This window comes from Oncorhynchus nerka, linkage group LG4, assembly GCF_034236695.1.
Source record: "Oncorhynchus nerka isolate Pitt River linkage group LG4, Oner_Uvic_2.0, whole genome shotgun sequence".
In the NCBI taxonomy this organism is placed as follows: domain Eukaryota; kingdom Metazoa; phylum Chordata; class Actinopteri; order Salmoniformes; family Salmonidae; genus Oncorhynchus; species Oncorhynchus nerka.
In genome coordinates, this window is record NC_088399.1 from 69,265,532 (window position 1) to 69,279,297 (window position 13,766).

The following is a 13,766-nucleotide window of genomic DNA, read 5'->3' on the forward strand; positions in this document are numbered from 1 at the left end:
TCAAAAGTAGTGCACTATATAGGGAATATGATGCCATTTAGGACACACTCTATTTCCAGTGCTTTAATTACAGCTCATGTGGCTCGTTAATGATATAGTTGAATTAATCCACTAGGAGGTAATTACAGATTGGAGACACTGATTGTGATGGAGTCAGTCAGTTCTATGTGGTTACTGTTAAATTAACTTGTAGATCTGCTACCTCAGCCAAAACATATCTGACATTTTCACTGTGCAACTGTCTGACTCCACTCTCTCCTGTCTCCTCTCTCTAAAGCAGTGTTTATCAATCCTGGTCCAGAGGAACCCAAAGGAGTGCATTTTGCTTTTGCCCTAACACTGCAACATGAAATCATAGGAAAAATACAAATATGTAACATTTGGGAAGATCAAACCTTTGAAACTGCCTATATGACACACCAATTAAGTCACTTCTTGTAATCGCAGAAAGCTGACATTTAATGAACAGCCTTCTGAGGACACTCTTTAACATACAGTATTGACTCAGTAATTTTTACAACCATGTCTTTGAGTGGATATGTCTGTCTGTCTATGAGTTTATATGTCTGTCTGCCTGCTTATCTGTCTGCTTGTCTGTGAGTTTTTCACCAATTTACTTATTGCAGCTCTACCACCAACGCTTTTGCCTTGAATGCGATGTATTGACTTATGCGTCAATACCCTTAATGCATATCTATCCATCTATATCCTGTCTGTGGATTGTGGGAGAGTGGAGAGAGCGGTGGGGTGGGAGATAGAGGAGGGCGAGGGGAAAGAGAGATAGAATGGAGGGGGGAGAGAAAATGAGAGAGTTGAGAGAGAGGGTGAAGAAAGAGATTAAGAGAGAGGAGGGAGAAAGAGAGGAGGGTTTCATGTCTGTGATGCCTTTCTATATGCATCCATATTGTGATGCCAATCTTCCCCCATTGAATCACTAAAACATCCACCCTGTGACATCTTTTTCCTATTGACATAAGCATCGACACTTTGACACTCATCTTTTCCCATTAATTGTTATGTATTGACTTTAAGTATCAACCCGTGTCACATATTTTCACATTGAACACAATTTAGTATTTAGTATTTTATTAGGATCCCAATTAGCTGCTGCTACTCTCCCTGGAGTCCACACAAAACATGACATAATACATAACATTCATAGAACGCTGAAGGACCACATTTTGTTACGTTACAGCCTTATTCTAAAATTGATTCAATTAGTTTTCCCCCCTCATCAATCTACACACAATACCCCATAATGACAAAGAGAAAACATAATATATATTTTTTTGAAAACGTAGTTAAAATAAAAAACAGATATATCTTATTTACATAAGTATTCAGACCCTTTGCTATGAGATTCGAAATTGAGCTCAGGTGCATCCTGCTTCCGTCAGGATCTCAGACTGGGGTGAAGGTTCACCTTCCAAACACACCGACCCTAAACACACAGACAAGACAACACAGGAGTGGCTTTGGGACAAGTCTTTATGTCCTTGAGTGGCCCACCCAGAGCCCGGACTTGAACCCGATCGATCATCTCTGGAGAGACCTGAAAATAGCTGTGCAGGGACGCTCCACATCCAACCTGACAGAACTTGAAAGGATCGGCAGAGAAGAATGGGAGAAACTCTCCGAATACAGGTGTGCCAAGCTTGTAGCGTCATTCCCAATAAGACTCGAGGCTGTAATCTCTGCCAAAGGTGCTTCAACAAAGTACTGAGTAAAGGGTCTGAGTACTTATGTAAATATGATATTTCAGTGTATTTTTAATACATTTGCAAAAAGCTCAAGTTCCAATGTAATCCTTCACTTTAGATACATATGTGGACTTTTTAGAGCCCATAAAGTGTTAACTGAGGTATAGTGCAACAATTTGCCTTCTACAAATATAAATACGCCTTTGGACTTATTTATAAAATGAATAATGTCCCCTTCATATGGAGTTTTCTCTGGTTCTCTTGAGTGTCTTCCTGTTCTCTTAGGAGTTGTAGAAAAAGAATACACTTTCATACACTTCTATGAAACTTTGCTCTACTGACTAGCATAAGTAAGCTGACCAGACTATCACATCATACGGAGCAGTACGTCCTTACTCTACTGTGGCTTTGCTAATAATTGCTTTCTCTGAGCAGGCTTTGAAATCCTGATGCCAAGGGCACATCTTATCTTTAACTTGAACCCAAACACCAGATTTGCTCAGGATGGAGATGCTTCAGCTATTTAGGTCAGAGTTGTTGTGCTGTGATACGTAACTCATTTCAGGAAATTACTTCACAGGAGCAGCATTTCAACGTAAACATACATTTTTTTAAATCAAAATGCATTTTTTTGGGCAGAAAAGTCTACTGGAACATGTCAACTTTCATGTGCCTTAATAACAAACTTGTATTCCATCCATAAACATGAATAAAATTGTTAAATTACAAGCCTAGTTGGTTTAGCCATGGAAAAAGACAGGAACCTTCCCACTAGCCATGATTGGCTGAGATAATGTATGGGCTGGACATGCCGGGAGATGAGTTTGGATTGATCTGCCATGTAGCGCGCTTCTGTCTATAACGTGAGCTGTTCAATATGTGTTGACAGTCCTTCCTACAGCAATGTTTTTGAAAGATTTAACTACAAAAGTTTTGCTACTTTTATGCGACTGGCCCGAATTTAGCAGGCACTATGGACAGACCAGTAAGAAAAAGTGATGGGCTACTTTCTGCACACACATTGTCAGTGTGAACCGGAGATACTTGAAACAAAGCTGGCCAAACTAGTAGCTACAAACAAAACTGAGTTAAATGGGGTAACCTAGGTAACCACAGGTAGTTTACCCCCACATGCGGGCGGGGCCGGGACATTCTATTCTAATACCGACTGGGGCTATTGAGAAGGCTGATAAGGACCAGGATTGGAAACACTGCTCTAAAGTGATTTTATCAGGCTCAGAACAGGTGGTGTTCACATGTTCCTGGCAACCTGCACACGTGGCTAAACAGGTTTACAGGATTGCAGCTATCTGATGGGAGTCATTACTTAGATTTTACTGTTAATCTATATTAGGCTACTGTATATCTATTCTGTCAACGAGACCTAACTGTCATGATCAGTACAGACAATAGCAGTAGGAGCCTCCCACAGGTCCCAGAGCAGAACAGACAGTACAAAACACAGCCAGTAATGATAGTACTGCATGGTATTAATATACTAATGGTATTCCTCACCCCCATTACATGCTTGCAAACTGCAATACAAGCACACATCTAATTACTTATTAAATTCATGTTCCATCATCTCTATAAATATTTTGAAAGGCGAGGAAGCCAGCTTGGAGAGAGAAAATCAGGACCGGGTGATATAAGAAGTGATGGGGGGGGGGGGGGGGGGGGGTTGGTGGTGGGTGGGATGGGGGAATCTCTCTCCTTTAATGTTTAAATCAACATTGGAACCCAATTCCCCTTCCTATATAAAAAGCTAACATCGCAGCAAACAAGTTTTTCAACATCCTTTAGTTAAAATTAATTGACATTTGCTGTGATACTCAGCATGGGAGAACAGATGAAAGTGATTCCCAGCTGGCATATGTGGGAGGCAGATAAGACGTCTTATCTAACCATTAATGACGCCCTAAAAGGAAAATCGTGTTTGTCATTTTGGAGAAATATGTAGCTATCGAACCACTGATATAATTGTTGTTACTGGGAGAAAAGCATTCAGAATCAGCATAGAGATGTTGCCAGTCTGAAAGGATGTCTATTACTTTGTTCTGTACACACAAAAAGGGTGGCATGTAGCCTAGCAGTTGAGGGGTGTTGGGCCAGTAATCAAAAGCTTGCTGGTTCAAATCCCTGAGCCGACTAGGTGGAATATATATATATATAAATAAATAAATAATTAAAATCGGACAATGTGTCCTTGAGCAAGGCACTTAACCTTAACTGTAAGCAGAGCGTCTGCTAAATTACTCAAATTTGACATCGAAGCACCTTTTAAGCATTGTACTGATAATGCACTTACAAAACACACACACACACAGGCGCATTAGGTTATTCTCCTGTCTCTCCAGCCGGCTGGCTAGCAGTCCCAGCAGGGACCTCTTATTAAATTCACACGAAGGTGCTTCACTACTGACATAATAATATAATATAGCATCTTTAATTACTTAATATAGCATCTGGTCCCTTATTGGACCTGGCAGGTATTCCCTTGGTACTATACGCACTATGCATATCCTGCAGCGGTGCACAGACTCGTCCTTTAGATCCTGCAAGTACACAGACTTCCTATAAAGGAACTCAATGTACATCTGTGCATTATTCTCAGGAATCCCTATACACAAGAGTTAGAGGCTGGACAATCAATGCAGTTGTACAATGTATTGATTTAGCATATTTCAATCTGTGGAGATGCAATGTTTTCTGGCTATTTGAATTAGAAAATATATGATTCTCATTCCCAGTAGCTTTACAGGAGTAGGATCTTAATTTGAGCCAGTTTGCTAATTATGCAAATTATTATGTGGATTATATATTATATATATATATATATATTTTTAATTACATGTGTTGGTACATGTTTCATAAGGGAAAATCAAGCCTAAAATTTCTAAGTGGAAATTACAAACTTCAGAAGCCTTTTTAAACCTCAAATATACTACACGTTTAAAATGTCCTGCATTACAGGAAAGTTCTCCTGCAACAGGTTGATCAAATTAAGATCCTACATTTGTACTGTGCTCCATCTTCTTTTTAATCTGAAGATATAGGTGAGGGAAACTAGCATGGTCCCAAATCTGTTTGTGTACCATAACGCCTATCAATCTCACACAAATGATCAATGAACATACCAGGTACAGCCCCAAATCCGTAAACACGGGCACGCTCATAGGTATCATCCTAACCAACCTGCCCTCCAAATACACCTCTGCTGTCTTCAACCAGGATCTCAGCGATCACTGCCTGCGTCCGTAATGGGACTTCGGTCAAACAAACACCCCTCATCACTGCCAAACACTCCCTAAAGCACTTCAGCGAGTAGGCCTTTCCAATCGACCTGGCCCGGGTATCCTGGAAGTTCCTAGGAAACTATGCAGTATTTTGTTTTTTTATGGTTTTATTTCTTACATTGTTACCCCTGGAAATCTTAGGTTTTATTACATACAGTCGGGAGGAACTATTGGATATAAGAGCAACGTCAACTCACCAACATTACAACCAGGAATACGACATTTCCCGAAGCGGATCCACTGTATTGTCCACCACCCAGGACAATGGATCGGATCCCAGCCGGCGACCCAAAACAACGGCGCTGCAGAAGGGGCAGACGGAGCGGTCTTCTGGTCAGGCTCCGTAGACGGGCACATCGCGCACCGCTCCCGAGCATACTACTCGCCAATGTCCAGTCTCTTGACAACAAGGTAGACGAAATCCGAGCAAGGATTGCCTTCCAGAGAGACATCAGAGATTGTAACGTTCTTTGTTTCATGGAAACATGGCTCACTCGGATACATCATCAGAGTCGGTACAGCCACCAGGCTTCTTCACGCATCGCGCCGACAGAAACAAACATCTCTCTGGTAAGAAGAAGGACGGGGTGTATGCCTTATGATTAACGAGACGTGGTGTGATCATAACGACATACAGGAACTCAAGTCCTTTTGTTCACCTGAATTCCTAGAATGACTTACAACCTCGAATTCCTTACAATCAAATGCTGACCGCATTATCTACCAAGAGAATTCTCTTCGATCATAATCAGTCGTGTATATCCCCCCCAAGCAGACACATTAACGGCCCTGAAAGAACTTCATTTGACTCTATGTAAATGGGAAACCACATATCCTGAGGCTGCATTTATTGTAGCTGGGGATTTTAACAAGGCTAATCTGAAAACAAGGCTCCCTAAATTTTATCAGCATATCGAATGTGCGAACCGGGCTGGCAAAACCCTGGATCATTGTTATTCTAACTTCCGCAACGCATATAAAGCCCTCCCCCGCCCTCCTTTCGGAAAATCTGACCACGACTCCATTTTGTTGCTCCCAGCCTATAGACAGAAACTAAAACAGGAACCGCCCATGTTCAGGTCTGTTCAAGGCTGGTTAGACCAATCGGATTCCACACTTCAAGATTGCTTCGATCACGGGGACTGGGATATGTTCCGCACAGCATAGGACAATAACATTGATGAATACGCTGATTCGGTGAGCGAGTTTATTAGGAAGTGCATCGGTGATGTTGTACCCACAGCATCTATTGAAACATTCCCCAACCAGAAACCGTGGATTGATGGCAGCATTCGCGCAAAACTGAAAGTGCTAACCACTGCTTTTAAAAACCAGCCCGGTCGCGGACCATGATGTCTTGCTCCTAGTCAAACTAAACAACTTCTTCAATGCTTTGAGGACACTACAGTGCCACTGACACGGCCCGCTAACAAAACCTGCGGGCTCTCCTTCACTGCAGCCAACATGAGTAAAACATTTAAACGTGTTAAGCCTCGCAAGGTTGCCGGCTCAGACTGCAACCCCAGCCGCGTCCTCAGAGCATGCACAGATCAGCTGGCTGGTGTGTTTACGGACATATTCAATCAATCCTTTTCCCAGTCTGCTGTTCCCACATGCTTCAAGAGGGCCACCATTGTTCCTGTTCCCAAGAAAGCGAAGGTAACTGAGCTAAATGACTATCGCCCTGTAGCACTCACTTCCGTCATCATGAAGTGCTTTGAGAGACTAGTCAAGGACCATATCACCTCCACCCTACCTGACACCCATGACCCACTCCAATTTGCTTACCGCCCCAATAGGTCCACAGACGACGCAATCACACTGCACACTGCCCTAACCCATCTGGACAAGAGGAATACCTATGTAAGAATGCTGTTCATCAACTACAGCTCAGCATTTAACACCATAGTAGCGTCCAAACTCGTCATTAAGCTCGAGACCCTGGGTGTCGACCCCGCCCTGTGCAACTGGGTCCTAGACTTCCTGACGGGCCGCCCCCCAGGTGGTGAGGGTAGGTAACAACAACATCTCCACCCCGCTGATCCTCAACACTGGGGCCCCATAAGGGTGCGTTCTCAGCCCTCTCCTGTACTCCCTGTTCACCCATGACTGCGTGGCCATGCACGCCTCCAACTCAATCATCAAGTTTGCAGATGACACTCACACTCAATGTCAACAAAACAAAGGAGATGATTGTGTACTTCAGGAAACAGCATTGGGAGCAGCCCCCTATCCACATCGACGGGACAGTAATGGAGCAGGTGGAACATTTTAAGTTCCTCAGCCTACACATCACGGACAAATTGAAATGGTTCACCCACACAGAAATTTGGCTTGTCACCAAAAAGACACACAAACTTTTACAGGTGCACAATCGAGAGCATCCTGTCGGGCTGTATCACCACCTGGTACGGCAACTGCTCCGCCAACAATTCGCAAGGCTCTCCAGAGGGTAGCGAGGTCTGCACAACGCATCACCGGGGGCAAACTACCTGCCCTCCAGGACACCAACACCACCCGATGTCATAGGAAGGCCAAAGAGATAATCAAGGACAACAACCACCCTAGCCACTGCCTGTTCAACCCGCTATCATCCAGGAGGCGAGGTCAGTACAGGTGCATCAAAGCAGTGACCGAGAGACTGAAAAACAGCTTCTATCTCAAGGCCATCAGACTGTTAAACAGACATCACTAGCATTGATTGGCTGCTGCCAACATACTGACTCATCTCTAGCCACTTCAATAATGAAAAATGTATGTAATAAATGTATCACTAGCCACTTTAAACAATGCCACTTTATATAATGTTTACATACCCTACATTACTCATCTCATATGTACCGTATATACTCCTCCCATTTGCCCAATGCACTGAGGCTAGGAAACACTGTCACCACCGATAAATCCGCGATAATTGAGAATTTCAATAAGCATTTTTCTGCGGATGGTCTAGCTTTCCACCTTGCTACCCCTACCCCGGTCAACAGCCCTGCACTCCCCACAGCAACTTGCCCAAGCCTCCCCCATTTCTCATTCACCCAAATCCAGATAGCGGATGTTCTGAAAGAGCTGCAAAATCTGGAACCCTACAAATCAGCCAAGCTAGACAATCTGGACCCTCTCTTTCTAAAATTATCCGCCAAAATTGTTGTATCCCCCATTACTAGCCTGTTCAACCTCTATTTCGTATCGTCTGAGATCCCCAAAGATTGGACAGCTGCCACGGTCATCTCCCTCTTCAAAGGGGGAGACACTCTAGACCCAAACTACGACAAACTTATATCTATCGTACCCTGCCCTTCTAAGGTCTTCGAAAGCCAAGTTAACTTCTTATGTGCAGGTGGGACGGTAGCGAAATTCAAACTACAGTATTATAAATATTTAACTTTCATAAAATCACAAGTGTAATTCATCAAAATAAAGCGTAACTTCTTGTTAATCCAGCCGCTGTGTCAGATTTCAAAAAGGCTTTACGGTGAAAGCAAACCATGCGATTATCTGAGGACAGCGCGCCGCATACAAACACACAAAAAACATATTTCAACCAGGCAGGTGTGACACGAAAGTCAGAAATAGCGATATAAAAAACGCCTTACCTTTGATGATCTTCTGCTGGCACTCCTAACGGTCCCAGTTACATCACAAATGGTCCTTTTGTTCGATAATGTCCTTTATATCCATAAAAACTCAGTTTAGCTGGCGAGCTTCAGTCAATAATCCACCCAGTTTCCCTCCATCAAAATGCATACAAAATGAATCCCAAACGTTACTAATAAACCTTTCCAAACAAGTCAAACAACGTTTATAATCTGTGGCTTCAGAGCGAAGTGGCTTCAGAGCGAAACACTCCACAGAAACGGCCAACTGCTTTCTTCTGGAAAATGTGAAGTCCAAGATGGACAAAGGGGGTGCTGTTGGGGCTGTGTTTCTGGACCTAAGGAAGGCTTTTGATACTGTTAACCATGAGATTCTCATCACAAAATTGTCCAAGTTCAACTTTTCCCCTGATGCCTTGAGATGGATGAAATCATACCTTGAAGGCAGAACTCAGTGTGTCAGAGTGAGCAATGAGCTGTCGCCCACTCGTAGCTATGATGTGGGCGTGCCCCAAGGGTCAATACTGGGGCCCCTCCTGTTCAGCCTGTACATTAATGATCTGCCTTCTGTCTGTACTGGGTCTGAAGTTCAAATGTATGCAGATGATACAGTGATATATGTGCATGCAAAGAGCAAACAACAAGCTGCACAAGAACTCACTACTGTAATGGTCCAGGTTACAAAACAGTGGCTCAGTGACTCGTGTTTGCATCTCAATGTGAAAAAAACTGTTTGCATGTTCTTCACAAAGAGGGCAACAGATGCTACTGAGCCAGATGTCTATGTGTCAGGGGAGAAGCTCCAGGTGGTATCCGATTTTAAGTACCTTGGCATCATACTTGATTCCAACCTCTCTTTAAAAAGCATGTGAAAAAGGTAATTCAAATAACTAAATTCAATCTAGCTAATTTCCGATTTATACGAAATTGTTTGACTACAGAGGTAGCAAAACTGTACTTCAAATCTATGATACTCCCCACTTAACATACTGCTTGACTAGTTGGGCCCAAGCTTGCTGTACAACATTAAAACCTATTCAGTCTGTCTACAAACAGGCTCTCAAAGTGCTTGATAGGAAGCCCAATAGCCATCATCATTGTCACATCCTTAGAAAGCATGAGCTCTTGAGTTGGGAAAATCTTGTGCAATACACCGACGCATGTCTTGTATTCAAGATCCTTAATGGCCTGGCTCCCCCTCCACTCAATATTTTTGTTAAACAGAAAACCCAGACATATGGCAGCAGATCCACAAGGTCTGCCATGAGAGGTGACTGTATAGTTCCCCTAAGGAAAAGCACCTTTAGTAAATCTGCATTCTCTGTGAGAGCTTCCCATGTCTGGAATACACTGCCATCAGACACACATAACTGCACCACATATCACACTTTCAAAAAATGCTTGAAGACCTGGCTGAAGGTCAATCAGATTTGTGAACATGGTCCCTAGCTGTGTGTTGCCGCTTTCCATGTTGTCTGTTGTCTAGCTTGTGAGGTGTGGAAACACTGTGTTGCTTTTATGAATTTTGTCTTGCTGCTTTTTGTTCTATGTTGCTCTGTCTGTATGCTATGTCTTGCTTGTCCTATGTTGCTATGTCTTGCTTGTTCTATGGTGCTATTGTCTATATTGTAATTGTTTTAATAACCTGCCCAGGGACTGCGGTTGAAAATGAGCCGGCTGGCTAAAACCGGCACTTTTACTGAAACGTTGATTAATGTGCACTGTCCCTGTAAAAATAAAATGAACTAAATGAACTAAACTAAAACCATAGTTACCCTAATATGTAAATAAATGATCAAATTTAAGACGGAGAATCGTTATTGTCTTTACCGGAGAAAAATATCAAAGAACGCGCTCTCGGAAACACTACAGCCAAAATGGGAGCCACCTAGAAAAACTACAATTTCTGGCTCATTTTCCCAAAAAGCAGCCTGGAACTCTTTCAGGGGGGTTGTCCTCTGGGTTTTGCCTGCCTTATCAGTTCTATTATACTCACAGACATAATTTAGACAGTTTTTGACAGTTAGAGTGTTTTCAATCTAAATATATCAATTATATGCATATCCTAGCTTCTGGGCCTGAGTAACAGGCAGTTTACTTTGGGCATGCTTTTCATCCGGATGTCAAAATACTGCCCCCTACCCAAGAGAGGTTAACAAACAGATCACCGACCATTTCGAATCCCACCGTACCTTCTCCGCTATGCAATATGGTTTCCGAGCTGGTCATGGGTGCAACTCAGCCACGCTCAAGGTCATAAACGATGTCATAACTGCCATCGATAAGAGACAATACTGTGCAGCTGTATTCATTGACCTGGCCAAGGCTTTCGACTCTGTCAATCACCACATTCCTATCGGCAGACTCAATAGCCTTGGTTTCTCAAATGCTGCCTCGCCTGGTTCACCAACTACTTCTCAGATAGAGTTCAGTGTGTCAAATTGGAGTGCCTGTTGTCCGTCCTCTGGAAGTCTCTATGGGGGTGCCACAGGGTGGAATCCTCGGGCAGACTCTTTTCTCTGTATACATCAATGATGTCGCTCTTACTGCTGGTGATTCTCTGATCCACCTCTACGTAGACGACACCATTCTATATACATCTGGCCCTTCTTTGGACACTTTGTTACTAACCTCCAGACGAGCTTCAATGCCATACAACTCTCCTTCCATAGCCTCCAACTGCTCTTAAATGCAAGTAAAACTACATGCATGCTCTTCAACCGATCGCTGCCCACACCTGCCCGCCCGTCTAGCATCACTACTCTGGACGGTTCTGACTTCGAATACGTGGACAACTACAAATACCTAGGTGTCTGGTTAGACTGTAAACTCTCCTTCCAGACTCACATTAAGCATCTCCAATCCTAAATTAAATCTAGAATCGGCTTCCTATTTCGCAACAAAGCATGCTTCACTCATGTTGCCAAACATACCCTCGTAAAACTGACTATCCTACCGATTCTATACTTCGGCGATGTCATTTATAAAATAGTCTCCAACACTCTACTCAGCTAATTGGATGTTGTCTATCACAGTGCCAAAGCCCCATATACTACCCACCACTGCGACCTGTATGCTCTTGTTGGCTGGCCCTCGCTTCATATTCGTCGCCAAACCCACTGGCTCCAGGTCATCTATAAGTCTTTGCTAGGTAAAGCCCCGCCTTATCTCAGCTCACTGGTCACCATAGCTGCACCCACCCATAGCACGCGCTCCAACAGGTATATTTCACTGGTCACCCTCAAAGCCAATTCCTCCTTTGGCCACCTTTCCTTACAGTTCTCTGCTGCCAATGACTGGAACGAACTGCAGAAATCACTGAAGCTTGGGACTCATATCTCCCTCACTAACTTTAAGCACCAGCTGTCAGAGCAGCTCACAGATCACTGCACCTGTACATAGCCCATCCAACTACCTCATCCCCATACTGTTATTTATTTAGCTCCTTTACACCCCAATATCTCTTCTTGCACACTCATCTTCTGCACATCTATCACTCCAGTGTTTAATTGCTATATTGTAATTATTTTGCCACTATGGTCTATTTATTGCCTTACCTCCCTTATCCTACCTCATTTGCACATAGACTTTTTCTATTGTATTATTGACTGTATGTTTGTTTATTCCATTTGCAACTCTGTGTTGTTGTTTGTGTCGCACTGCTTTGCTTTAACTTAGCCAGGTCACAGTTGTAGATGAGAACTTGTTCTCATCTAGCCTACCTGGTTAAATAAAGGTGAAATAAAAAAAATAAAACATGTAAAGAAATATATGGTCAGATGGCAAAGACAACACAAACAGATCTGGGATCAGGCTAAAAGGGAACCTCCTGAGAGAGAACAACTCTCTTCCTCCCCAGAACAATGCAATGAGAGAGGACGTTTTCTATAAAGGCTTGTTTTTCATGCTGTACATGGTTCCCGCTGTGAGGAATGAGATCTGTTAAGGGGGGGCTCTGTTCAGTAAGCCGCAGTGACAACTTCATCTGTCCCACCATCAGTATGGGCCTATTACATTGTCATTCATCTTTGCTAAGCAGTTACATTACAGCTCATCAGGACAGTTTACATTCCTCATCGTAGACCAACAGTGACACTCCATGCGCCATCCTACACTGTCACAGTCAACCACAGGTGCCATGGCTACCACCTTGCAGTAAGCACTGTTGCTCTATGTCCCTGACCTAGAGAGGAAAGGAGAGTAAGAGAGGAAAGGAAGAGAGGATGAGGAGAGGAGAGGGCTGATGACTTGTGGGATCCAGAAGTTTTACTGTGACAGACATGACACACCTGAGGGTTAGTTAGGACAGAGACAACAAGCTACTGTGTTGTTGTGGATTAGGAGAACTCATGGCACAGCATGATGCACCAAAGTAGCTGTGAGACTATGTGAAAATGGGGTCAAAGACAATGCTCTCAAAGGAAATGATTACAAAAAGGATGAAGCGAAAACAACATCATTAACCTGTCTCTCCTTTCTGGGGAGGTTCCCATCACTAGTGTGACCGGTGCTGTACTGCACCACTGTAACTCTACGTTGTGTGTGGGGTTGATTGAGACTATAGACGTGGACTTTGGAGATCAGGTAGTTTTAATTAAGCAGCATTCACTGCATCCTGCATCCAAAAGGAAATAAAACATTTGTTCTGTGAATCGCACATATGTTCAAAATGAGAATCGTTAGTACAACCTCTTTATTATACTACAACAGATGCACAATAGGAGGGACTTTGTAGAGATCATTGTTCTGAGAATCGTAAGCCATGCACAATAGGAGGGACTGGGATCATTCACACATACAATAGCCTGCTAATACCTTAGCTCGCTATTAACCACTTGTTGAATTCAGAATGTTAATATCATCCCAAAGAGTACAATTACAAGTGCATCTTAACAATACCATCCACTTATGAGTAACCTCTAAATATACAGCATTATTCATGAACAAAACACTGTGTGTATGACTTTGTACTTAAAAGAATCAAACTTTTCTGAAGACAGAAAAAGCGTGCCTACCTCTCATAGTGCATCAAAATTATTTGAGCACGAGCACGCAGGGCAAAACGTAAGTTCACACTCCCATACTCCCAGGATGCAGGCATGCATAATAACAAATCAACATGCCATATTAATATATGAACCTGTATAAACCCTATATACATATTAATATATGAA